We start from the raw sequence: 26,797 nt of genomic DNA, 5'->3' as shown, positions 1-26,797 counted from the left end.
TCTATGGCTTCATTAAAACAGGTGTGGTTGTCTGGAGCTGTATGTACCGTGGAAAAATGTATTCTTAAATTTAATCCATTACATGAACCCTTTGTAAGTAGGACCTTTTGACAAGGTTGCTTCATTCAAGTTGCAGTCCACCTCAATCAGAATGGGTCAATCATAGTACTGTATTCCTTTATAAGCAGAATGGAATTCATACAGAAAGGGAGAAAGTCAGATAGAGCAGTCAGAATATGAAATTCAGTGGGATCTGGAAGAGAAGGGAGAGGCCAGTGAGGCCACCATGTACATTGCCATGTAAAAGAGGTGCCCAGGACATCAGGATCCCCAGCAGCCAGACCCAGGAGGCCACAATCTCTGGGGAGAAAGCAAACCCTCGCTGGTGCCTTAATTTGAACTTTTTCCTCACCCCAAAACCATAAACCATTAAATTCCCATTGTTTGAACCAACCCATTACATGGTATTTGTTGAACAGCCCAGGAAACTAAAGCAACAAATGGAGAATGTTTATTGATTATGATACAGTAAGTGTTCTTAAATAAAATAATGTGGTCACCTGCAATGGCAGTTGCCTGGGAGTGACCCCTTTCCAAGGTTTAGCAGGCACTTTCCGAAAGATTAAAATGGACCAAGGACTGGACGTAATGGGAATGTGAAGCATACCCAATAAAGTTGCAAACTGAGCATTTTGTGATAAATTGGTGTTGGAAAGGTATGGAAAGGTATTCAATTAAAAATGGATACAAATACTATACTAACCAGTATATATCTGTTTCATACTTTGTAAGAACATCCTAGGTAATGAATAACTTAAATGTCAACCAATCATTGTAACTTTTCACTTGGAAATCCCCTCATTGCCTTTAGAGATAGCTCTAACCTGCTTGCCAACGTGAGACACTCACTACAACTTCCCAGGTTTGAGAGCTCCCTGCTCTGACAGTCTCTCTTTCAATAAACCTGCAGCTTTGATTATATTGGTGACTTTTATTCTTTGGACTGTGTAATCTTTTATTTAGCAGGCCTTTCCTTTCTTTCACATTGCTCCCAAGTTGTCCTCTTACTCCCAGTAAAATTGCATGTACCATTTTTAGATCAACCATCTCCAAAGTTTTTGACTATGCTCTCTTTAATATATTTATTCACATGTTTTATAAACTTACTAATAAAAGCATGTGTTAAAGATAACATAAAGCATTAATTAGACATTTTAAAAGATAAAACACATGTATGTTAAATATATTAAAATTTTATATTAAATATTAAAGATGCAACTGACTTTTATGCTCACTAAATATTGATAATTATTTTTGCATTTAGGTAGATTGCTATGAGATTTTTAGAGAATATCTATGTGGCACAAATAGGTATGATGTGGCACATCATAGATTATGATGATTTCATAATCATTAACTTTTAAAAAAATTTTTTTATTAATCAAAAAAAGAAAAGAAATTAACACAACATTTAGAAATCATTCCATTCTACACATGCACTCAGTAATTCTTAGTATCATCACATAGATGTATGATCATCATTTCTTAGTACATTTGCATCGATTTAGGAAAAGAACTAGCAAAACAGCAGAAAAAGATATAGAATGTTAATATAGAGAAGAGAATTAAAATAATAATACTAATTATATATATATATATATATATATATATATATATATATAAAGGAAAAAGAAAAAAACAAAAACAAAAGATACAAACAAACAAACCAACAAACAAAAAACTATATTTCAGGTGCAGCTTCATTCAGTGTTCCAACATAGTTACATTACACTTAGGTATTTGTGCTGTCCATTTTTGAGTTTTTGTATCTAGTCCTGTTGCACAGTCTGTATCCCTTCAGCTCCAATTACCCATTATCTTACCCTGTTTCTAACTCCTGCTGGACTCTGTTACCAATGATATATTCCAAGCTGATTCTTGAATATCGGTTCACATCAGTGGGACCATACAGTATTTGTCCTTTAGTTTTTGGCTAGACTCACTCAGCATAATGTTCTCTAGGTCCATCCATGGTATTACATGCTTCATAAGTTTAGTCTGTCTTAAAGCTGCATAATATTCCATCGTAGGTATACGCCACAGTTTGTTTAGTCACTCGTCTGTTGATGGACATTTTGGCTGTTTCCATCTATTTGCAATTGTAGATAATGCTGCTATAAACACTGGTGTGCAAATGTCCGTCTGTGTTTCTTTGCCCTTAAGTCCTTTGAGTAGATACCTAGCAGTGGTATTGCTGGGTCGTAATCCATTCTGCCAGTCTATGTCTTTTGGTTGGGAAATTCAGTCCATTAACTTTCAGTGTTATTACTGTTTGGATAATATTTTCCTCTACCATTTTGGCTTTTGTATTATATATATATCATATCTGATTTTCCTTCTTTCTACACTTTACTCCATACCTCTCTCTTCTGTCTTTTAATATCTGATTCTAGTGCTCCCTTTATTATTTCTTGCAGAGCTGGTCTCTTGGTCACAAATTCTCTCAGTGACTTTTTGTCTGAGAATGTTTTAATTTCTCCTTCATTTTTGAAGGACAATTTTGCTGGATATAGAAGTCTTGGTTGGAAGTTTTTCTCTTTTAGTAATTTAAATATATCATCCCACTGTCTTCTAGCCTCCATGGTTTCTGCTGAGAAATCTACACATAGTCTTATTGGGTTTCCCTTGTATGTGACAGATTGTTTTTCTCTTGCTGCTTTCAAGATTCTCTCTTTCTCTTTGACCTCTGACAAAGTGCGCTGCACTTCTTGGATATGTAAATTTAGGTCTTTCATAAGAGTTGGGAAATTTTCAGTGATAATTTCTTCCATTAGTTTTTCTCCTCCTTTTCCCTTCTCTTCTCCTTCTGGGACACCCACAACACATATATTTGTGCGTTTCATATTGTCATTCAGTTCCCTGATCCCCTGCTCAAGTTTTTCCATTCTTTTCCCTATAGTTTCTGTTTCTTTTTGGAATTCAGATGTTCCATCCTCCAGTTCACTAATTGTAGCTTCTGTCTCTTTAGATCTACCATTGTAGGTATCCATTGTTTTTTCCATTTTTTCTTCTTTGTCCTTCACTCCCATAAGTTCTGTGATTTGTTTTTTCAGATTTTTTATTTCTTCTTTTTGTTCAGCCCATGTCTTCTTCATGTCCTCCCTCAATTTATTGATTTGGTTTTTGAAGAGGTTTTCCATTTCTGTTCGTATATTCAGCATTAGTTGTCTCAGCTCCTGTATCTCATTTGAACTATTGGTTTGTTCCTTTGACTGGGCCATATCTTCAATTTTCCGAGCATCATCCATTATTTTCTGCTGGTGTCTGGGAATTTGATCAGATTTCCCTGGGTGTGGGACCCGGCTGGTTGAAAGGTTTATCTGTGAAATCTCTGGACTCTGTTTTTCTTTTCCTGCCCAGTAGGTGGTGCTCATGGCGCTCGTCTGTCTGCGGGTCCCACCAGTAAAAGATGCTGTGGCTCCTTTAACTTGCCAATCCGAATCTCGCAGTCGGCCCGGGAAACCGCGCATGGAGGGGGGATTGCCGGCTGCTGCGGCTTGGGGGAGTGCTGGTCCAAATTGCCCAGCTGGCCTGAGATGCCAAGCGTGGTGGGAGGGCCCTGCTATCCAATGTTCCAAGTCAGACCGGGGAGCCACGTGTGTGGAGGGTACCCCAGTCGCCAGCCGCCCCGGCCGGGAAACGTGCGCCCCTCGGGTATCTCACCGCAGCGGATTCTCCCTGCCCGTTCAGCCATTCCAGAATGGGGTACGCTGTCTTTTTGGTCTCTGTCATGGCTCCGGGAGCTATTTCGTATTGTTTCTGTTTCTTTAGTTGCTGTTCTGGAGGAGGAACTAAGACCCGCGCGTCTTACTAAGCCACCATCTTCTCCGGAAGTCCTAATCATTAACCTTTTTATTATAAATATTACAGTAAATGCTTGTTTCACAAGGTGTTGCTTTTATAAAATTAAAACCAAAAATTTCAAAGTCTGCTTTTTTTTTAATAGCTTGTCAACAAATGATGCTATGAATGACTTTCAAGGTGAAATCTTTGTCATTTATCTTCAAATCATTATTTAATTCTTGTCCAATTCACTTTACCCATGGTTTAATATGCATTTATCTCTTAGACATTGTTTTCATTAGTCATTTATGGTTAATGAGAAAATTTTAATATATAAATGCTATAAGCATCCATATGCTTTCTATATCTGCAAGGCAAAACATCTTCCCGTTAGACATAATATATTCTTTTTCTTGATTTTCAAATCACTAGATGTGGTTTCTATGCACTTTTCTGCAGTGCTTACTGGCAAGGAGTTTATTTTATTTATCAATATATTGCTCATTTTAGTCATTTTTCAATGGAAGAAAACACAAGTATTTCCTCAGCCATATGTGGTTTTGTTCTTTTATTATTTAGTAAGATATCCTCAAAAATGCTTTTTATTTCATTTTGTGGAAAATTGCAAACCTTCCACTGATTATCATTTGACTACTAATATTGCAAAGAAAATTGTAGCGATTTGCTTTATGCTTTATATATCTACTTTTTAAAATAGTTTGCTAATCATGATAGGCACAATATATATTGAACATCAATTTCACTGTTAATACTAGTGGAAGTAAATTCGTATTGTAAAAAATGTTTCATAATAATTTAGAATTTTTTTCACCAATATATATTTAGTTCTGATGGCTCATTGCTATTTACTTTTTAGTTTGGCTGGCAGGTTTGTACCAAGTACCACTGGTACGTGCCCCTGCTGCTCGTCCTGGTGGCCAACCCCATCCTGTTCTGGAAGACAGTGGTATCTTTACTAAAAGGAAGACAAGGCATTTACACAGAGAATGAGAGACTGATGGGAGCCATGATCAAGATCCGATTTTTCAAAATAATGCTAGTTTTAAATCTTTGTTGGTTGCTGAATATCATCAATGAAAGCCTCTTATTCTATCTTGAAATGCAACTGAATATCAATGGAAATGCCTTGAAATCTGTCAGAAATGCAACCAAGACCACATGGTTTATTATGGGAATCCTCAATCCAGCCCAGGGGTTTCTCTTGTCTCTGGCCTTCTATGGCTGGACAGGATGCAGCCTGGCTTTTCAGAACCCCAGGAAGGAGATCCAGTGAGAATCAATGGCCACTTCAGAAGCCGAGCAAGCATCCTGCCCCTGTGCGATGGGTGCTTCAAGGAAGACTGGGCTGGGCTGCGGGCACATGTCGGAGGAGGCGCTGAGCATGCTGTCTGAAGGTTCTGACACCAGAACGATTGAAATTCATATTTCCAGCGGGTCTCACCATGCACATGAGGCTGACTCGGTTCCAGGAGCCCAAGGAGACCCATGAGAGAGGCTGTGGTGCTCAGGTCTCACACTTGTCAGACTACACTTCTCCCTCCATAGAAGCACGTTCCTCCTTCCCATCCCTTCTCTGCCATGTGCAGCATCCCCAAACCCCTCCTGTTACAGAGCTTCTTCAAAAAAAACATTTTATAATTGTCCACTTAATTTTATTCATTATAATTAGGATTATCTTTATCCAAGATTTATTAGAGGAAATTATTTTAAGCCACTGATTAACTTTTGAAGAATGTATTTTGTTAAAATAAGAAAGTATAATCTTTAAACTCCTTTAGTTGGCATACCTTCACTGCAATACATAGCAGTATTATGAACAAAGAAAAAGAGAATTGTTTTCAACCCCTCTGTCTTTTGGTGAACTGACTCTTTCCTCAGAAAACTTTAAAAATCATACATAATATATGGCTATGTGACATACAGACAGAATTAAGGTACCAAAAATTTGTGCATTAAATATTAAAATAAATTAAAATTATTATCTCATTTATATTTTCAAATAAAAATAAATAAATGTTCTTTTTTCCCAACATTCAATTAATTATCTAGAGCCAATGTAGGCTCTATTTGGATTGTGGGTTTAAATAACTATTTAACTCAGTCATCTCCTCTGTTTCAACCATGGATTCTGAAACAATTTATTCCTCCAAGTCCTTACTGCTTGCACAAATAGTTCTTTACTTCTTTACTAAAAATTCCACCTAAGTTATTTGTCATGGTAAAATTCTGTGATTTTTTAAATATATCTTCACTTATTCTCAAATATTCAGTACTCTCAACACGTACTGATGTTACAGTGTATCTCTTGGTAGCAGTGATTAGGTTTAGCTTACACTTTTTCCCTCTAACTTAATGTCTTGCTTTTGGGGAATTTAAGTGAATTTGCTTTCTGTTCTCTAATATCCTTCACTCAAAGAAGAATGCTAAATATACTATTCTTTCATTTCCCCTGAAGAAAATTCTAAGACAGCATTTATTTGTTTTCTGGCAGCATATTAATTAAAGTGGAGCTTTAGTCTTTCTAATGGCTGGCAGTTGAAGGATTCCTCCTGTACTAAAGGAGCCCTTCACAGGTGGGCTTCACTCTGGATTGATGAACCCAGATGGAGAGCCTATTGACCTTGACTGCTGTAGCGTGACAAGAATTACAAAGTAAGGTCCCTTCCACTTAGGTTCAAACTGGGAGTCTGGTGTGCTTTCAAGCCAAGCCTTAATTATGATAGAGTTTCCAGGTTTTATTTTAGGTAGGTGGAGATTGTTATCTTGAGCTGGAAGGAATTAAGCTCCTAGTCTTGAATAAATTTCTGTGTGACTCCTAATGAGGAAAATATTTGGTTAGAAGCTGGGTTTCTGCATCTAATTTTAAATTCCAGAGTAAGAATTGCCTCCCACACATCACTTCAAAGGGGCTTAGTTGAAGTAGTTTTCTTGATGCTGAAAATGTCCTAAAGAGGGCTATAGAGAGATTGAACCCAGGAATACCAGTCCCCTGATATAGTTTAGCCAGAATTGGTTTGAAAATCTGAATGGATCATTCGACCTTTCCAGATGTTTGAGGTCTCCATGTGCAAAGTGGTGGCCACCCATTGGATTATTTTAGTAATAATGGCTGCCCATTGTCACTTTGAATAGGTATAGCAGGCTAAAATTAGGGTTGATTTATTTGAGGAGGAGTTTGTAAACTTCATTAACTTTTCTTTCTGGATGGGGAAGTCTTCTATCCATCTAGTGAAAGTATTCACAAAGACCAAGAGATATTTGAACACTTGGTAAGGTGACATATTGCTGAAATCAACTTGCCAATTTCCCCTAGGTATGCATCTTACCTTTGGACTGGGGGTTGTTAAGTTTAGAGGCCAATAAGGTTTCCAGAGTTTGGGTCATTAATGGCACAGAGTGCACAGCTTTTAGTGACCCTTTTAATGGTTTAACTAAATTTTGAACTCCAAAAATCCTTTATGCCAGGGTGTTAAGGGCATCCCTGTCTAGATGTGCAGTTTGAAGGCTCAGGAAGACTTTCCATTGAGTCTTTTTAGGCAGGAAAACTTCATTCTTTTGTAAGCCATCTGCCTGCCACATGTGCATACCCAAACTTCTATACTAGTTGTTCTTTCTTCTGTGGATAAGCAGGGAGGTTTTTGGGAGAGATATATTAAGTATTAATGTCATTTTGGGGGTTGAGCCTTCAGCTGCCACTTTGGTATCCCTGTCTGCCTTGGTGATAAGGGAGTCAGACTTTTGATGTCTTGTCAAGGTATCACTGCAACTTTCTGAGGAAGCAACACAATTTCCAGCAAGTTGAGAATTTCTTGTCTATGCTTGACAGAGGTCTTATTATTAGTCAGTAGTCCCTGTTCTCTCCAAATGGTGGAGTGGGAATGCAATACTAGAAAGGCATATTTAGAGTCAACATAAAGGTTAACTCTATTCTCAGTCACTAGCATCAGTCCACAGGTGAGAGCTATGGGTTTGGCTTTTTGTGTTGAGATCTCTGGGGGTAAATGTTTTGCTATGACAACCTCATGCAAAGATACTATAGCATATCCTGCCTTCTTGATCCTTTCTCTTATAAACTGGTTCCATCCGTAAACCACTCCAACTCTGGATTAAGTAAGGTTGATCCTGTAAATTTGGTGAGCTAGAGTAATTCTGAGCTAAAGTTTCTGTGCTTGAATGCTCCAGCAGTGCATTTTCCCATTTTGGGGTTACAGGCAACAGAGTGGCAAGATTTAGGGTAATACAGATCTCTATTTGTATCTCCAATTGTCTAATAATTGGGCCTGATATTTTAGGAGCCTACTTTGGGAAGTTATTGATATCCTTTTACCTCCAGAACCTCTGACTTAGTGAGATGTGCACAAATCTATAAGTTTTACTATCAGTAGGGCAGTGATCCCTATTGCTTGGAGGCAAGTTGGCCACCCCTGGGATGTGTCATCTTATAGCTTTGAAAAATATACCACTGGTCAAAGAATGTTCCCTAAGTTTTGTAGTAAAACTCTTAATGCTACTCCCTTTTTCTCAGTAGAGATTCTTTTTCTCAGTAGATTTCTCTAGGTTTGGCAGGCCTAAGCTGGGTGTCAGAAAAGGACTTCTTAAGGATGGTGCAGGCAGTATCCTACTCTGCTCCCCATTTCAAGGGGGCACTATCTAGTCCCCTGGAAGCATCAGATAGAGGCCATGCCATTTCTCTGAATAAGAATATTCTAGTTTGAAAGCTGCTGGAATGTGATATACTGGAAACAGAATTGCTTTTTAAAAGAAGAATTATTAAGTGCAAGTTTACAGTTCTAAGGCTAGGAAAATGTCCAAATGAAGCCACCAACAAGATATTACCATCATTCAGTAAAGGTCGATGATGTTTGGGGCTTCTTTGTCAGCTGGGAAGGCACATGTTGACATCTGCTTCTTGTTTCATGTTATTTCCCTGGGGGTGTTCTCCTTCTTCATGTCCAAAGGTCTTTGGCCGCATGGGCTCTGTTGGTTCTGGCATTTCTTAAGTTCATTCCAAAGTGGTTGAGTTAAATGGTACCCACTTTGAAGGGATGGAGACAAATCTCCATAAAAAACCGTCTAATCGAAAGTTATTACCCACAATTGGGTGGGTCACATCTCCATGGAAACAATAAAAAAAAAAGATTTCACCCAGCAATACTGAATGAGGATTAAAGGACATAGCTTTTCTGATGTACATAATAGCTTCAAATGGCACAGAGAGGTATCCAGATTCTGCAATACTCTGCCATTTCTAAGAAGACACTTAACTGTTCCATGGTCCCAGAAGGAGGCACTGAGAAAATGGCATGGGCTCTCTCAGATGACAAACAGCTCTCCTGTGATGTAAGGATGAACTGGAGGTAAAGAACCTTTTTTAAGGTAACTTGAAAAGAGATACCCTTGTTCAGCTAAGAAATTAAGTGCAGTAAGGGTGTCTGAAAGGAAGCCTCTTAAGTGGGATTGCATATCCAAAAATCATCTACATACTGAAGAAGTGCAGTAGATTCTAAATGTAACAGGGCTAATCCTGTACTAAGGCATTTCCAAAAAGTTGAGGGTTATCTTTAAACCTGTAAGCTAGAACTGTACAAGTAAGCTGGGTTGGGGTAGTGTCCCCTGGCCCCTGCCATTCAGTGGCAAAGAAAAACTGGGGGGTTGGGTATAAGGTAGTGTTAGTTAGTAAGCTGCTGGAATGTGATGTACCAGAACTGGAACAACTTTTAGAAAGGGGAATTTTATGTTACAATTTTATATCTCTAAGCCTATGAAAATGTCCAAACTAAGGCATCTAGGTAAAGATAACGTAATTCAAGGAAGGCCAATGGGTCAGGAACAGCTCTGTCAGCTGAGAAGTCACATGGCTGGCACCACCAGTCCCTTCTTCCTGGGCTGTGTTGCTTTCACCCTCTGTTATTGTGGGGGTTCCTCACTTTGATTCTCTGGGGCTGACTTTCATCTCTTGGCTTCCCTAGGTTCTCTCAAGTTATGGCTTGCTTAACACTTCATGGTGATGTCTACTGGGCTCTAAACATCCCCAAACATCTGCATCCCTGTTCTCTGTCTGTCAGTTCTGCTCTGTTGCTTCTTTTGGTTTTGTTGTTTCTGACTCTTTCCAAAATGTTTCTTCTTTTAAAGGATTCCAGTAAACAAATCAAGAGCAACCTGGAACGGGCCGTCATCACATCTCCATCTAATCAGAGGTCACACTCACATCTCTGTGGAGATAATTTAATCAAAAGCTTATGCCTTGCAGTATTAAATTAGAAATAAAAGAAACAGCTGCTTCCACAAGATTGGATCAGGATTAAATCATGGCTTTTCTGTGGTTCATAATACTTTCAAACTGGCACAAAAGTTATGCACAAGAAGGCATCCATTAAATAAAAAACCAAGGAACACAAGGTAGAACTAGGAATTTTTTTAGGCATATAATGGGTAGGAACTATAGGATGAAGGGGAATGACAAAGTTGTGCATGGTTCTGAGGTCCTGCACCAACTGATATGTTCCATTGGATTCTTTACAGGCAGGATATGGATAATACAGGCAGAGTGAAAAGGTACCAGGAGGCCAGTTTTAGGAACTTCTGGATAAGGGGTTGGATATCCGCTCTCTTCAATTTTAAGAGAGTACCGCCTCCTCTTATAATTCCTTCTATAACTAATTATGATCAAAGAGATGTGAGTGGCATTTCCAGTTATTTCCGTTTCCCATGCTACTGGTTTAATTTGAGGTATCAAATTCAGGAGGGATGAGTCTATTTATATCTCTTGCTCTGGCTAGGATTCCTCTTCAAAGTCCTCAAGACATTGGGGAGACAAGAAGCCAATTCATTAGATCTATGTGCCCAATGGCTATAGCAAATCTCTTCCTTGAAGTGGGGTAGGGCACTCTGGTACTAAAAAGCTAATGGTTTAAAAGTATGCTGCCAATTTTACAAAGAAGGGGTTGAGGGAAATTCACGGCTTTAGGTTTCCATATACCCCTACTATATGACAGGTTCATGGGGACAATTGCCTGAGTGACAGGTCAAAACAATAAGTGGCTCCAGTGTCAATTAAGAGATCAATTGTCTTACCTGCTACATCAAAGTTTACCTGGGACTCATCAAAATCAGTGCTCTTTGGCAATGTCCACAAAACCACTAGTGGCCCTGGGCCTCCTGAGTCTTGCTTCAGAGTGGTCATCAGGGTTTTTCATCATGGGGGGAGGGGGCTCAACTCCCCTCTGGGACTCCATACATTACCAGGCCACATGTCTAGCTTTCCTACACCTTGGGAAAGATCTGTGTGATCTTGGCACCCCTAAACACACTTGTACTTCCAGTGTTCCATTTTTTCCACTGCTCTGAGTGACCCTCAGGGAAACAACTGTTTGCCATTCATGGTAGAGCTATGAGCTGAACTTTGTTTGTGTCTTTCCTTATCTTTTCTTCCTCCACAGTTACGTCTTGGTTATTAAAAACAGGAAAAAAGTGGTATTCATGAGATCATGCATAGGATTTTGTGGTCTGGACCAGTTTCTGGGGGTTCTTCCTTATATCAGAAACTGATTTACCAATAAAATAGGTTTAAATCATTATTTGCCCCTTTGGGAAATCAGGGTCTACTTGGACATATTTATCATTGCCTTCTTCTGCCTTCCTTGAAATAGAGTGGGGTACTCTTTATCTTACAGAGTTATACTCTATAACATGCAATTTATGGATTTAAAGGTAACTAATAGACAAATTTTCCTGTGGTCCCTGACTTTCAAGTCTAGCTGACCCCTCTGGTGGTTTGAATCACCCTAACTATCGACATTTGGAACTGCTACTGCTCCTAGCATATTGGGCAGACTGCTGGCCTGCAAGTTCATTGTGTAGCCCTGTGCTTCAGTCCAAATTTGATGTTTCTTCTCAGGAGTGTAATAAGAGAAAAGAATGACTTGTTTATCCCCTTGTTGAATTCCAAGGCTTTTAAACTCTTCTATAAAGTTTGAGGGGGTCCTCTGAGAAACTTCCTGTATCTTATAATGTACCAGATTAGCCATAGAAGAAGGGACATGAATACAGATGGTCCCTGTGTCTCTATTTTCTACTTCCTGTATGGGAAACATACTATCCTCTTTCACTTTTTCCTCTGTGGGATGGTATAGGACACCATCGTGAGTATTGCCTGCCAGGCTAAGCTAGGATGGAGGTGAAGAGGGTGCTGTGGGGGTCAAGGTTTCAACTCTAAGGAGGTCTGGAGGCATTTCACTTTCTGGGACAGGATTGTAGGGTGGAGGACTACTTCAAAGAATGCCATCTGAAATATCTGTCTCTTTTCATGAAGAAGGGTCATGAGGAGAGGATTCCTGACAGTCCTCTTGGAGTTAATATAATTTGCAAGAGCCTTTAATGGATTTGTCTTGATCTAAGGCCATGAAAATCTGTGTATAAGGAATCTCTTGCCACTTTCACTCTTTTATACATAAGATATCTGATTATAAGATAGGGTTTTAGACGACTGTTCCATTTGTGGGCCAACATTGGTCGTTCTCCAGATGATATTGTGGCTAGCAGTAATACAGTAGAAAAAAAAACTTTTTCCTTTTTTAGCTCTCTGTGAGAAGATCATACCAATTGCACAGCAGGCAAATCAATGGACTGTTAGTCAGAATGCTGGAAGCATTTTTAAGGAAGAGAGAAAAGAGAAAGACAAATTTCAATACCTGTGTCTGGCATCCCTAATTTCCAGCCTGCTGTCAAGCACTGACCCCTTGGTACTGTGGGATCAGGATCCCTACCCCAGGGTTTCCCTTGGATCCTTGAAGACTCAGGAGAAAGATGGCCCTGTACCATTCTGATGCTGCTGAGTCGACCTGCTCATCTTTCCATGTGTCTGTGCTTTTAATTTACTGCCTAGGTTATGCCTACATTGGTGGTAGAGTGATGAGTATACCCACCTATCATGTGAGAGACCAGGTTTCAATTCACTGACAGTGATTCAAGGGATTTGCCACAAACAAAGAAACCTTAGGGAGGAAATATCTCAGGTGCCAGCCTTGGGTATTTCCATCACTGGACCTGAGGGAAGGAATATGTGGCTAAGATATCAGACTCCCTTTTCAGAGGAAATGCTCAGGGAGAAGCCCATGAAATGTGGTTAAGTACACTTCTCGGGCAATCCATGGGGTCTAAGTCACTCCTGGCTGACCCACCAAGAAAGGTATTAACATAGCTCCAAGGTGATGGAGCTCCATCCCAAGTTCAGTGTCTCATGCAAGAAAGAATTTAAGGATGAGACAAGCAGGTTTAAACAAGTGATAAAGTTTATTGAAGAGAGAAAGACAGAACAAGCTCAAGGGGTGAGTGTGGGCATGCTCAAGGGAGAGAGGTGTGCCTAGGTGCAGAGCATAAGGGCTATTAGATTAAATTAAAGGAGGGGGGTTTGAGATGTGCATACATAGTGATTGGTTACTAAACAGGTAAATTAAGAATTTTAAGAGTGCTATTCTGATAAGCTATATATACATTTAAATTAAGGACTGTAAATTAGCCTATCAAGCCTCTGAACTAATTAGGTGGGCTATTTTTCCCCCCCTGCAGCAGGATCCAAAGGTAGCTCAGGGTCTGTGAGATATTTTCCTACATTGAACCTGTAATAATACAGGTATTCAACAAGTCAAACTGTTTTGTGAAGGACGCAAATTTCTCATAAAAAATGTCAGCACTCTCACAAAAAAGACGTGTGCCTTTTGTGATAAGAAAAGATTTGCTACATAGAGAAGACAGGATGAGATCATTAAATGTAGAAATTCATGGAAATACAAAATATCCTGGCATATTAAATGAACATAAATTAAGTGCTGTATTTGAAGTATACACGAATATTGGTGGGGGATGTTGAAGAATGGAGAGTTTTTGATGAAGACAAAAAGTTAGATTAAGACAATCAAAGCCATTTGACATGTATCTTACAGCTAGTGGGCTACCACTGAAGGGGTAAAATAAGAACTATGAAGAGAATTGAGTTTTCAGAAAGTCATGGCAGTGGCAGTATAGAAGAATAATTACTGTGCTATTCCAATAATCTAGATAAAAATGATGAAAGCCTACTCAAAAGTCTATTCAAGGGAATGGAGAGGAAGGTGTGGTTAAATTAGCAGGTAGAATTGTGGAGATTTGGTAATATGCTATGCATAAGAGGTGAAGGTATGCACAGAGTAGTGTGGTGAGTTCCAAAATACTGTTTTCAGATTTTCTGTATTAGAAATAAATGAAGTGAAGACTTTGGAATGGCAGAGTGAGGAGCCTTATGGACACTTTCTCCCAAAAAAACAAACATTTAACTGGAGAAAATTATGATGAACAATCATATAGAGCCTCTGGAAATTTTCCTAAGGGCTATAGAAACTTGAAATACAATCATTTGAGAAAATATACTATTCCTTGGGAATAGGACAGAAGGTGGGCAACTGCTAGGCTATACCCACTTAGGAGCAGGGCATGAGTCATAAATGAAGACATTCTCCAAGACACATTCAGGTCCATTAACAAAAGGAGAAATCTTCACTGGCACAAGTGGCTGTCAAGTGAAACAACGTACCTAACATAATCAAAGCTGCAGATTTATTGAAAAAGAAACTGTTGGAAAGGGGACTCTCAACCTGGGAGAGTCCAAGTGAGAGTCTTAGTATCCATCCGGTCACAGCTATTTATAAAGGCATTTAGAAAATTTCCATCTGGGGGTTAAAAAGAATGTCCAATATAGGAGAGTCTTAAAAATTAGGGAACAGATAAACATAACTTAGGAAGTAGCATGTACTATTTGTTGACTCTCAATACTGACCATGCTCCTCTCTGTTGCCACCCAAAGTTCATGTCATCATTTGCTGGGTTGGTTGTTTGTTGGTTCAATGACTTGGATGAACTAGCGCTATGGAGCCTATTACCACAGAAACATTGCTGAAGTCCACACTTAGCCACTACTACCACAGCCAGAGACAGCAGTAGAGAAATATAAAGTTTCTTCTTTTTTCTTACCTTCTGATATGTGGCTGTCCTCTTGGTAGATCCACAAGGGGGAAAAAGTTTGCAATGGAGTTCAGGAAATATAATTTTAGGCTTGTAGCACCCCACCATAGAGAGGGAACTGTAAAAAAGCTAGTACTGTGCTAAAAGTCAACAGACAAACATTCAGAATAATTTCCCCTTTGGTTTTCAGCCTCCATACATGTCAATCTATCTTTATTTAAACTTTCAAAAAATGGCATTAGCTTCAATCTAACAAAATGCATCTATCCTGTGTACAAATTAACATATTCTTCCCCCTTTCTCTTACTGGAAATTATAAAAATTCCCATTGGTTAGAATGTCCATGTCCATGGGATTTTTGAGCTCTCATTTAGTTCACTCATATCCCACATAATTAGTCTGTAACTTAAGACAAATTGTAAAATTAACTCCACCAACACCTCCTTGATAAGGAAAAATAAGATAAAAAAGGAATTGGGAATTACTTTTAAATGCACAATTTAAGAAGAAAATATTCTTAGCTCCTAAAAGCATTATTTTGTTAATGGGTGATGGGACTCAATATTTATAGTTGTCTTCTTTTACACTCTATTGTATGTTTCTTTTTTCTTCTTCCAAGATCTCAGATAACAGTGATTCTTTACTTTGTGAGGTGCATCAAGCTGTCGTTTGTACTGGGTTATTATAATTTTCAGTTATTTTTATTACCCCAAATGCAAATACTATAAAGTGTTACTTCAGAAATGATCTTCCTTGCTCCATTCTGTAATAGCAATACTAGAAGACTTTGATAATTGAGGTAAAACCTCAGTTAGTTTAATAACTTTTTTTCCTATTGAATCGTAGATTGAAATGGCTTGATGACTGCCTTTACTTCCAGATCACTGGGGAAAAAATGTTGCATCCTCTTTGTGGAAATATTTGTCTGTTGGAAATTATGACCTCTGAAAGAGGGTATAGGAAGCAAAAAAATGTAATGTTATTAAGATATAGATAGAAATATATTTTAAATAGAGAAGCATAGATTTTGTAGGTAGTTATGAGATCTGACTCTGGGTCTAGTTCTTATAGTTTCTGTGACAAGTTCATTACATTACCTAAGGCTCAGTTTCCTACTGATAATATGCAAATAATATTTTCTCTTTTCATTCTTAGGAAGATAAGAAAGTTTGCATTCAAAGTGCCTCATACATACCAAAAATTAAATAAATGATACTTAGAATCTGATTCAATTTATAGGAAAACATAAAATTACAACATAAATTAATACTGTCATTTTGGAATGGTTTGTATTTGAGTGCATAATCCAGAGTGCTTTATTACATAGATGCTTGTATAGGGAAGAATTTCATTTACTGAGATATGACTTAAGATTGATATAAAATAATGCATCTTAATATGTTTGGATAATGATGATGGCGATGGTGATGATGATTTCTTTGATAACTACATTATCTCAGTTAAAATGCTGATCTGGAACTCATAAACTTGTTCTTTATTTTTGTTATTGGTTTTTTCATGTTTTTATTCCTGAATGTGTAAATGATTAGATTTAAAAGGGGAGTAAAGATTGTATAAAACACAAAGAGGATCTTATCTATTGAGATGTTGCTGAATGGCCATACATATATAAAGATGCAAGGTCCAAAGAACAGCACCACCACTGTAATATGTGCTGAAAGTGTGGACAAGGCCCTGGAAGATCCATGGGAGGAGTGACGTTGGACTATAATCAGAATGACACTATACAAGATAAGAAGAAAGATGAAACAGAACAAAGAGAATAATCCACTGTCTACAATGACCAACAGCTATAAAATGTAAGTGTCAATGCAGGCAAGTTTGATTACCTGAGGCAGATCACAAAAAAAAATCTGTCAACAACATTGGGACCACAGAATGGCAAAGTTACTGTGAAAATCATTTGGCTCATAGTGTGCACAAAACCAGTAGCCCAGGAGAGAAGCACAAGTCCAATACAAGTACGATGGTTCATGATACTTTTGTAATGGAGAGGTTTGCATGTGGCTACGTATCTATCAATTGCCATGGTTACAAGCAACATCATCTCACTTCCACCTAAAAGGTGAAGGAAAAACATCTGGGTCATGCAGCCTTCATAAGAGATGGTCTTAGACTCACTAATTAAGTCAGAGATCATTTTAGGAGAAGCAAAGGTGGCCAGAGACATATCAGTAAAGGAGAGGTTGGCTAGAAGTAAGTACATGGGTGAATGTAATTGATGGTCCACTTTCACTACAGAGATAATTATGAGGTTAAATAAAACAATGGCTACATAGATAACGGAAAAAATAAGAAAAAGAAAATCTGTAACTCATGAGACTCTGTGAGTCCCAGCATAATAAACTCAGACACCAAGGAGTGATTTTGTCTTTCCGTTTTTTTGGCTGTTTGCATATGTTACCTAAAACAAAATGGAAAAAGATTAAAATCTGTGAAATAAAGGTGAGATATGAAACATGTATTCACTTAATTCCACTTCTTAAAATCCACTTAAATGTTCAAAAAGAATCAATGGAGCAACCTAAAAACAAAAAAGTAATAGCGATAACACTTAGCAAAAGTTATGAAGACTATCTGCCAGAAGCCAAGAGGTTTCTAGGACAATTGCGGTTGATATATAATCCACATCTTCACTACTCTTGAGAAAAGTGTATATTTCAGTAGGGAAGAGGGTATGGAAGACCACTGCCACCTTTTCAGAGCTTGAGGAACAGATTAATTGTTCCTACATGAGCAAAGAACTTGAAATCTATTTCTATATTGCCTAATAGTATGGGGTATATAAGTGAAGGAAGGACCAAATGGTTTCCTAATTGAAAATGGGACCCAGAAATGTAATGTGGAGTGGAAGGAATATGGAGCATTGACAATCTGGGAGTCAGACTTATGATTACTGCTGAAAGTCAGATGAGTAGAGATGATGAATATTGTAAATCTTTGATATACCTACAGTTGACCAAATCAAGAAGGCTTCCAACCATTTTTCTTAAAATGAATAAGGATCCAAGTATTTGGGGACATTTCCCAGGGGCTTGCCTTTACCTATGGGCTTATAATTTTAACAGATCTGGAGGTAAAGGGTTGAGAGAGAGATCATAATTGATGCTGCTGATAACTTCCCATTTCACACTTAACTTCCTTTCTCTGTGAAGTGACTGAATGAACATTTTTGTTAAACTATCCATATTGTTTATAAAGATATTAAAATTCAGACCTCTTGTAAAAAAAGGGGATCCAACAGGAACATTCCCATCTTGTTCTAGATGGTAAATATGACCCAGATGAAATGACACTCATTCAAACACAATGCCAACCAGAATTTATGAAACAAGATACCAAGGAAGATAAGCTAAATGTCTAAGAAGAGATAGTAAGACAACATTTTCTTTAAGTGAGAGCTGGAAAAAAGAAACATGAAATAGTTCATATTGATCTGATGGCCCTATTAATAGAAAAGAATCAACACAATGTAGTTTTTACAAGTATTTTGAAATATTTTAACACAGAAAAATAAAACAATACTATAAAGATCTCCATATCCACTCTTCAGAGTTAAATGTTTGTATTCTTAACACTTTACTTTAGAATTTTTAAATAAAATAAGAAAGTTTATTTACTGTCCTACCATTTTGTGTGTGTGTGTTTGTATGCTGTATGTCAGGGTCACATTCCATTCTTTTGTATGTGAGTATCCCATTATTGCAGCATCATTTGTTGAATTTGTGTTTGCTTGTTTGTTTTTGATTGTTTGTTTTTTGGGTAGTGCATGGACTGGGGATCAAACCTGAGTTTCCCACATGGTAGATGAGAATTCTACCACTGAACTAACCCGTACCCCCTTGTGTGTATTTTTTAATGAGTGAATGGTATCATGTCACAGCTACCTGCAAATAAGAATTTTACTTTACATAATGAATTGCTGTTATAAAAATTGTGCACTTCTTATATTCTACTTACATTCTGGTTACACATAAAAGACTTTTTCAAGGATAGATTGCTAGAACTTAGAAACACCAGGTCATTTTTAACTAATCAAATAATTCCAAATTGGTTAAGAAAGTATTTTACTAATTTACATTGCCAAATCCCACCAAATATAGATATGTTTTAACCCTTATTCCAACTAATATTTTTATTCCAGGAATACAGGATGGCTCAATTTTAGGACACAGCTTGATTTAAATAATAATATTAACGAGTTAAATAGGCAAATAATGATGTAAAAATTTAAAAATAAACATCTGAATATATGGAGAGAAGTACTAGGTTCTTGAGTAATGTTTGTCAATTACCTTCAATGTATTTTCAATCTGAATCTCAGCAAGGCATTTTTGTGGAAATTGAAAAGTTGATTCTAAAGTGCTTATAGAAATAAAAAATGCCAGGAAGAACCAAGGCAATCATGAAGGATAAAGCTAGAAGAATCATAATAAAATCTACTATAAAACCATGCAGCTAAGACAGTTTGATGTAGACTCAGAATATAAAAATAAATGAATGAAATAAAAAATATAATAAAATCTCTACTTGATGATACCAGCAAATAATATACTGAAACATATTTTGAATAGCTAACAGAATTGTTCACTGGTGAGCCTGGAGTGTTGCATCAAAATAAGTTTGCTGGTATAGGCCACTCTTCTTTGGGAAAGAGACTCTTCCTGATTTCAAATTTCCACAATATCAATAATTGCCAACATTTGGCTTTATCATATTTTTTTCTAAAAGTTGGATGCAAAATTCATATTGCTTAGCTTCTAAGATTTAACATTTTAGTATTTCCTTTAAGTTTGCTCTCAGGTTCACCCAAAAAGCAGACTATGTAGAAGGTCAAATTGCTTTCCTTAGAATACATAATCATTCTGTATGTAACAGTAACATTTCCTGTGTACTTCTCCATGGGGCAATGAAAGAAGGGAAAATATCACTGAATTTTTACTTGTAAATTTCCCCAAATAAAGTCTGCCTTTTTAACAGATCTTTATAACGTAGTGAAATTTGCCTTCGTGCACTACTCTTTCTACATTCTATAGTTATAGCATTGTAGAGTGAGGACTCAGAGCAGGCAGAATGCAGAATAACAAACGACGACAGAACTGTACAAAACTAAGTCAAAGTAAACAAAACATAGATATATATTATATTAACACAGTGAAGTCGCTAAAAAATTCTAGATGTTATGTGAAAGCTAAATTTCATGAAGACATAGACTCAGATTTCAGTCTATGAAAATGAATAAAATTTAAAAAAAATAAACATAAAAAGCTGAAAATATAATTTCAACACAAAATACAGGAGCTGGTATTCCTAATTTACAAATATCATTTAGCAATTAATAGGAAAAGTTAAAGAAACAATGAAACAGTGAGCAAAGGATATTGGACTGGCAGGCATGAAAGTACTCAAAATTACAGTGAAATAAATGCAAGTTAAAATAACAGTAATAGAAAATTTTATCTACTAATTTTGATCAGGATGTGATATTGGGGTTTAAGTATTCCCCTATACTGCTTTTTAGACATTGATACGATATTTTAGGGAAGGAAAGTTTTGCACCATATCTCATATTTAAAACTTTTGCAATACTTTAACAAGCTTCCCATTTGTAGGTTATATGGCCTCTCTTTCCACAGATAAATAAGCAAGAGTGCTCATTGAAGCATTGCTTCTAATAAATATGGGGAAACACCCTGGAGATCCCCAATGTAAACATGTACTATATTTAATAACACAATTATAATATTCTTTCATCAATTAAAAAAAGTATACCACACTAATACAAGGTGTTGATAATTGGGAGGAGGTGTATATGAGAACTCTTTATTTTCTGCATTTTTCTGTAAACCTGAAATTTCTCTAGCAAAAAAATTTAATTTAATCTTGAAAAGTGGAAATTCTGTACACTGACAATATCAATATGCTTTATACATAGTATAACATTGTTAAGAATAGTTATGGTATACACCCACACACAGAAACAGACACATGTTATAGAAGTCTCAGAGAACCATAAAATATTGTTACATTCTTAAGGGTGCTTATCTCTGGTATATTGATTAATAGGGTTTAACTCAGATTCTGAGTTTTGTAAGTTCATGTTGTGTGAAATTTAATAAGGTAGAATAAGTTTCTAGCCTTAGATAAATGCCCTCCAAAATGAAGTCAGCATTTTGCAACCAAGGACATAAAATCAGAACATCACTGATTTAAATATAGCTGTAAATGAATTTGAAAAACAACCTGGAAACAACTTGAAGTTTTTTATGGTACCTATAATTGCAGCAACATTAAAAACTTATGTTTCAGGATTATTGATACGGCAATCTAATACAGAGAAGCAGGAATGAAAAATATTCCAAGTCATATATCAGTTTTTGCAAAGCAATTTCACTTTGAGGCAGGAAGATTCCTTCCACCCTCCTCTTCCATCAGTTCCCCCAAAGTATCCTGTGAGTATTGTTAAGAAAATTCCTGAAAAAAGGACAATGTAGGAGAAAAATCTATCTATTGCTAAGTGCATTATATTGTGAACATAATTGAAATTATACTTTTCCTTCTCAAGAATAGTTAGAAAGATAAATCAACACAAGAATCCTGAGAATTCAGAAATGGCATTATATATTACAAAAATGTTGTTTAGTATTAAGGTGGCCTTCAAATAAATATTGGGACATTGTTTGTAAATAAATAAAGTTGGTTAGCTATGCGAGGTATAAACCAGAATAGATCCAAATGTCTTTAACCTTTTAAATAATAATAAATAAAAAAATAAAAGATATAAATACATAAGCAGGTATACTTATTTGTTGTATTTTATAATGTGTTAGTAAAAATTTCTAAGGATAATGCTAAGGGCAGAAACTATAGCAGTGAACAGTAATATATTTTATTCAGAAAGATAAGCACCTTTCTATTATCATAAAGACATTAAAATGTTGAAAAAACAAAGGCTGAATTTGGGAATACATATAAATGTATTCTTGATATCAAATTCTTATAAATCAATAGGTAAAAATTCAAGAGCCCTACTTTAAAAATGAGCCAAGGAAAAATATAAAATGTTTAATAAATAGAGAAATTATGTTTGAATATATGAAATAAGTTTAATTTCATCAGAAAAACAGGCTGAGATCATTCACATCAAAGCTTTACAGTAGTTTACTTTTGATGGTAGAATTACATAGTCAGTAATATTTTTCAATGCCTCTTGGTATTTCAGAAATATGTTGCAATAAGTATGTTTTATTTTTGAAATCAGGAAAAAATAAATGTATATTTTCTTTAATAAAACACAGGCATCAGACTTTTTCTTCATACCTTTGGAAGTTGTAATTGGAAGCCTCCAAGACTGTTAGTATTTTTTTCACACGCTCCCACTTTCTTCAGTCTTCTTTTTTTACCTTCTAAATATAAAAAAGAAGAAATACCTTTTATTTCGAATCTGAATAAGACAGATTTAGAAATGCATCGCTTAATGACCCTGAAAAAATGTGCATCTTTTAAATGAATTCCCTCAGCAATTAGAAGGTCACGCAGCTAGCAAGACAGAACATTTGGAGTCTCTCATTAGCATGTAGCTTTTCCCAATGAGGAAGGGATAAAAATAAAGCATTAGAAAACAAACAATATACCCATGTTTCCATGCACAGAAATGGATATAAAAACTTAATGTCCTATTTAAAGTGCAGAATATATAATATTAAATTTTCATAGATCCAAAGGAAAAAGACTAAAGGAGCATAATGCAAAGATTGTATGATTAATTGTATTACATTTTATTCTATTCTAGAAAAATTCTTACTAAACTGTGTTGTGCACTTCTCTTCCTTTTATCATATAATCTTAATAGGATAAGAGAAAAGTGCCAATTTAATTGGAAATGTTGGAAATAACTGTTCCCTAAGAGTCACATCCCTCTGATGTTTGAAATAACTACCTTCGTAATTTTCCTATATAATTAGTTCCTCTTGGATTTAATACTTATGCTGGTACTGCATTGTACCAAAATAGTTCATGGTTAAAATGAAAGAAATTGCTATTTTTAAATGTTTGATTTCTCATATGTCAAACAACAGATCACTATTTTTGTATTTCTTATATCTTACTGCTTGTGTTTGTAATGTCAACATGACAATTTTGTCTAATTGAATTGAAATTTTGGTGAAAATGCTGGTTAGCAGTATCCGAACCATTTTGTTGTTTGTCTTGTTGTCTCTGAATTTATAACTTCACACACTCATAGCTTAGACTCTGTTAATAAAATAACATATCTGTTCAACGAGTTGAGAGAATGGAATCATTTTCATTTCCTTCTTCAATATTTTTTTTATATTGGCTGAATATGAGTATATATTTTCATCTGGTAATAATATATATGGTTGTGTATTTTTCTCTCCTCATATCAGGAGAGAAAAATCATGTAAATTCCAAATATAAAAGATAATTTTAGTTTTATATAATATCTTCTACTCATTTTGTTTTCCTTTTGTTAAACACTAAGGAAAAATACAAAAAGGTGTTTATAACATATATGTAGAGTAAAAAATGACTGATAACATGAACATACATTAAACTACCATTCATATTAAGAGAAATATTTTCCTGTTTCTTTTTTATTGTTCATTTAATTTTTTCATTGACAGTGTTTTTCTTATACTTCAATAAATGATCATTTTTTAATTATAAAGTTTACTTTGTATGAAGAAATATTTAAAGGATTACTTACAGTCTGTGGAATTAATATGGCAATATTTTCATTTATGAACAGTTTCACTCTTTCCACACAACAACACAACCAGCTAAGCCAGATTCGCTGTTATGTTCCCCAGATAAAGTTCCTTTTGGGAAATCCTTAAAGTGTCTTCAAAATATTTTCACAGAAGATTTGCTTTTTGTTTCTGTAGGCGAGATATAAACAAAATTGGTCCCTGATTTATTAAATATAATTCTCATAGCAGATTCTTTGTCAAAGAATGCTAAAACAATCCTACTTAATATTTATTACCATTATTTCTGTGTATATATCCTTAAGACGTATAACATACCACAAAGTATAAAAAGTATACAAATCTTAAGAATGCAGTACAAGAAACTTTTTATTGTGGTAACATATATTCAATATAAAATTTCCCATTTTTAACACTTTCAGGTGTCCAATTCAGAAGTATTATATTCAGAATATTGTGCTACCATCACCACCAGCCATTAACAAAACTTCAATCAATACAACAGAAACTCTGTATCCATTAATTGTTCATTCCCCATTTTCTGCCTGCAACCCAGGCCGTGGTAACCTGTAATCTACTTTCTGTCTCTATGAATGTCATATTCTAGTTATTTCATATAAATGAATTCATACAACACTTGTTCTTTATTGTCTGGCTTATTTTACTCAATATTATGTCTTCAAGTTTCATCCATATTTTTGCATGTATCATACTTTTATATGGCTAAATATTTTTCCATCATAAGTATTTATCACAGTTTATTTATCCATTCATCCATTGATGGGCATTTGGGTAGCTTTCACCTTTTGACTATTGTGAATGATGTGATGAACACTGGAATGCAAATATTTGAGTACTTGCTTTCATTTCTTTGGGATATATACTTATTAGTGGGATAGTTTGGTCATATGATAATTCTATACTTACCTTTCTGAGGAGCTGCCAAACTCTTTTCCATAGGGGTTGCAACATTTCACTTTCCCACAAACTATGTATGAGGGTTCCTACTTCTCTACATTCTTGACAACACTTATTTTTTTGTTTTAAATTATAATCATCCTACTGAATATGAAGTAGTATCTCATGGCTGTTTTTATTTGCATTGCTCTAATAACTAATGATGTTGAACATGTTTTCATGTCCATATTGACCATTGTATATTTTTGTATCATCTTTGGAGAAATGTCTATCCAAGATTTTGCCCATTTTAATTGTTTTTGTTTTTTTCTTATTGAGTTACAGGAGTTCTCTATGTACCTTAGATATTAACTCCTTCTAAGATATATGGTTTTTAATTATTTTATCTGTATGGTTTATAATTATTTATTCTGAAGGCTGTCATTTCACTTTCTTGATAATGTCTTTTGTTGCACAAAAGTTTTTAATCTTGAAGAAGTCCAATTTATCTATTTTTTCTTAAGTTTCTCATGGTTTTGATGTAAAGTTTATGAATCCACATCCTAACACAAATTCCTGAAGATATTTTTCTATTTTTTCTAGGTTTTTTAAATATGACATATTTAGGTATTTGATCCATTTTTGTATATAATGTGAGGTAGGTGTTTGTTTTCATTTTTTTTGCATTTGGATATCCAGTTTTCAAGGCAACACTGTTTTGAAGAGACTATTATTTCCTCATTGCGTGGAGTTGGCACAATTTTCAAGAATCACTTGACCATAGATGTGAGGAATTATTTATGAATGCATAATTTTATTCCATTGTTCTATATGTCTGTCCTTCAGCCAGTACCACATTGTTTGATTATGTGAATTTGTGATAAGTTTTCATATCCTGGAATGTGAACCCTTTAAGTTTGTTCTTCTTTTTTAAGATAGTTTTTGCAATATGGAGATCCTTGACCTTCCTATAAATTTGATGATTGACTCTCCCATTTCCGTGAAGAAAGTTGCTAGAACTTCTATTGGAATTGCATTGAATCTATGAATTGCTTAGAGCAATATTGATGTCTTTAACATAGCAATCATCTAATCTATAAAGATGGAATTTTTTCCATATACATGGTCTTTAAGTTCTTCTATCAATGTTTTGTAATTTTCTGTGTACAAATCCTTTACATTCTTGGTTATATTTATTCCTAGATATTTTATTCTTTTAGCTGTTTTGTAAATAAAACTGTGTTCTTGATTTCCTTTTTAGTTTTGCATTGTTGGTTTATAGAAACAGCACTGATTTATTTTATCCTGTACCCTGAACTTTTCTAAATGCATTTTTTAGCTCTAGTAATTTTCTTATGAATTATTCAGATTTTCTATCTAGATTAGAGCAGAGGTAATGTAAATAGGGATAAAAAAGTAAATAGATTCAACTAAAACAAATTGAATTCATTTTTTGTAAAAATCAATAAAATTGACAAGCCTTTGGTAGGCTGATAAAGATAAAAAGAGAGAAGAGACAAATATATAAGATGAAAATAAAAAATAAAAGGGGGAGATTACTGCCAAACTTACAGAATTAAAAAGGAGTATAAGAAGACACTATGAACAGTAATGCATCAGCAAATTAGATAAATTTGGTGAAATCGATAAATTCCAAGCAAGTTACCTGGACTGATTCAAGAAGAAATAGAAAATCTCAACAGACAAATAACAAGTAAAAAACTGAATTAGTAATCAACATCTTCCAAACAAAGAAAAGTCCAGGACCAAATGGCTTCACTGTTCAATTTCACCAATCAAATAAAAATTAACACGGTCTTGTGTCCCGGCCCATGGGATGATCAACCGAAGCTCAAACTCCTGTGAAGGAAGAATGGCATGGGACAAAGAGAAGTGAAGAACGGCAGCAGGACAAATATTCTGATCAAGCTGCAAAAGTTTATTGAGGAGGTTGGGTATATATACTCTAGAAGGAGAGGGGGTGGCTAGTAGGGACGGTGGTGATCTGGGATTGGTGGCTACTGTTTCTAGGGCAGAGGGCAGATGTACGGTTAGTACTTTTGGCACAAACTTTAGGCATGAACTACTATTACTTCCGTGAAGAAAGCTGATTATAGTTTAGGATGTTCTTTGTTTCAGCCCTGGCGGCCATGTTGCATGTTTCCAGCATTGCTGAGGGTGGATTTTATACATGCTACCTTAATTGTCCCCAACAGTCTTGCTTAAGCTCTTACAAAACATGTTGAGAAGAAAGCACTTCCTAATTGATTCTATGAAGCCAATGTTGCCCT

At 35.7% G+C, this 26,797-nt stretch overlaps 1 pseudogene; it reads right to left on the bottom strand.

The window, feature by feature from the left end:
• Positions 1-16,319: 16,319 nt before the first annotated feature.
• On the bottom strand, positions 16,320-17,277 carry LOC143655385 (olfactory receptor 4K13-like; annotated as a pseudogene).
• Positions 17,278-26,797: the final 9,520 nt, after the last annotated feature.

This window comes from Tamandua tetradactyla, chromosome 14 (genome assembly GCF_023851605.1).
Source record: "Tamandua tetradactyla isolate mTamTet1 chromosome 14, mTamTet1.pri, whole genome shotgun sequence".
Classification (NCBI taxonomy): Eukaryota; Metazoa; Chordata; class Mammalia; order Pilosa; family Myrmecophagidae; genus Tamandua; species Tamandua tetradactyla.
This window is presented reverse-complemented; position numbering and strand designations above follow the sequence as displayed.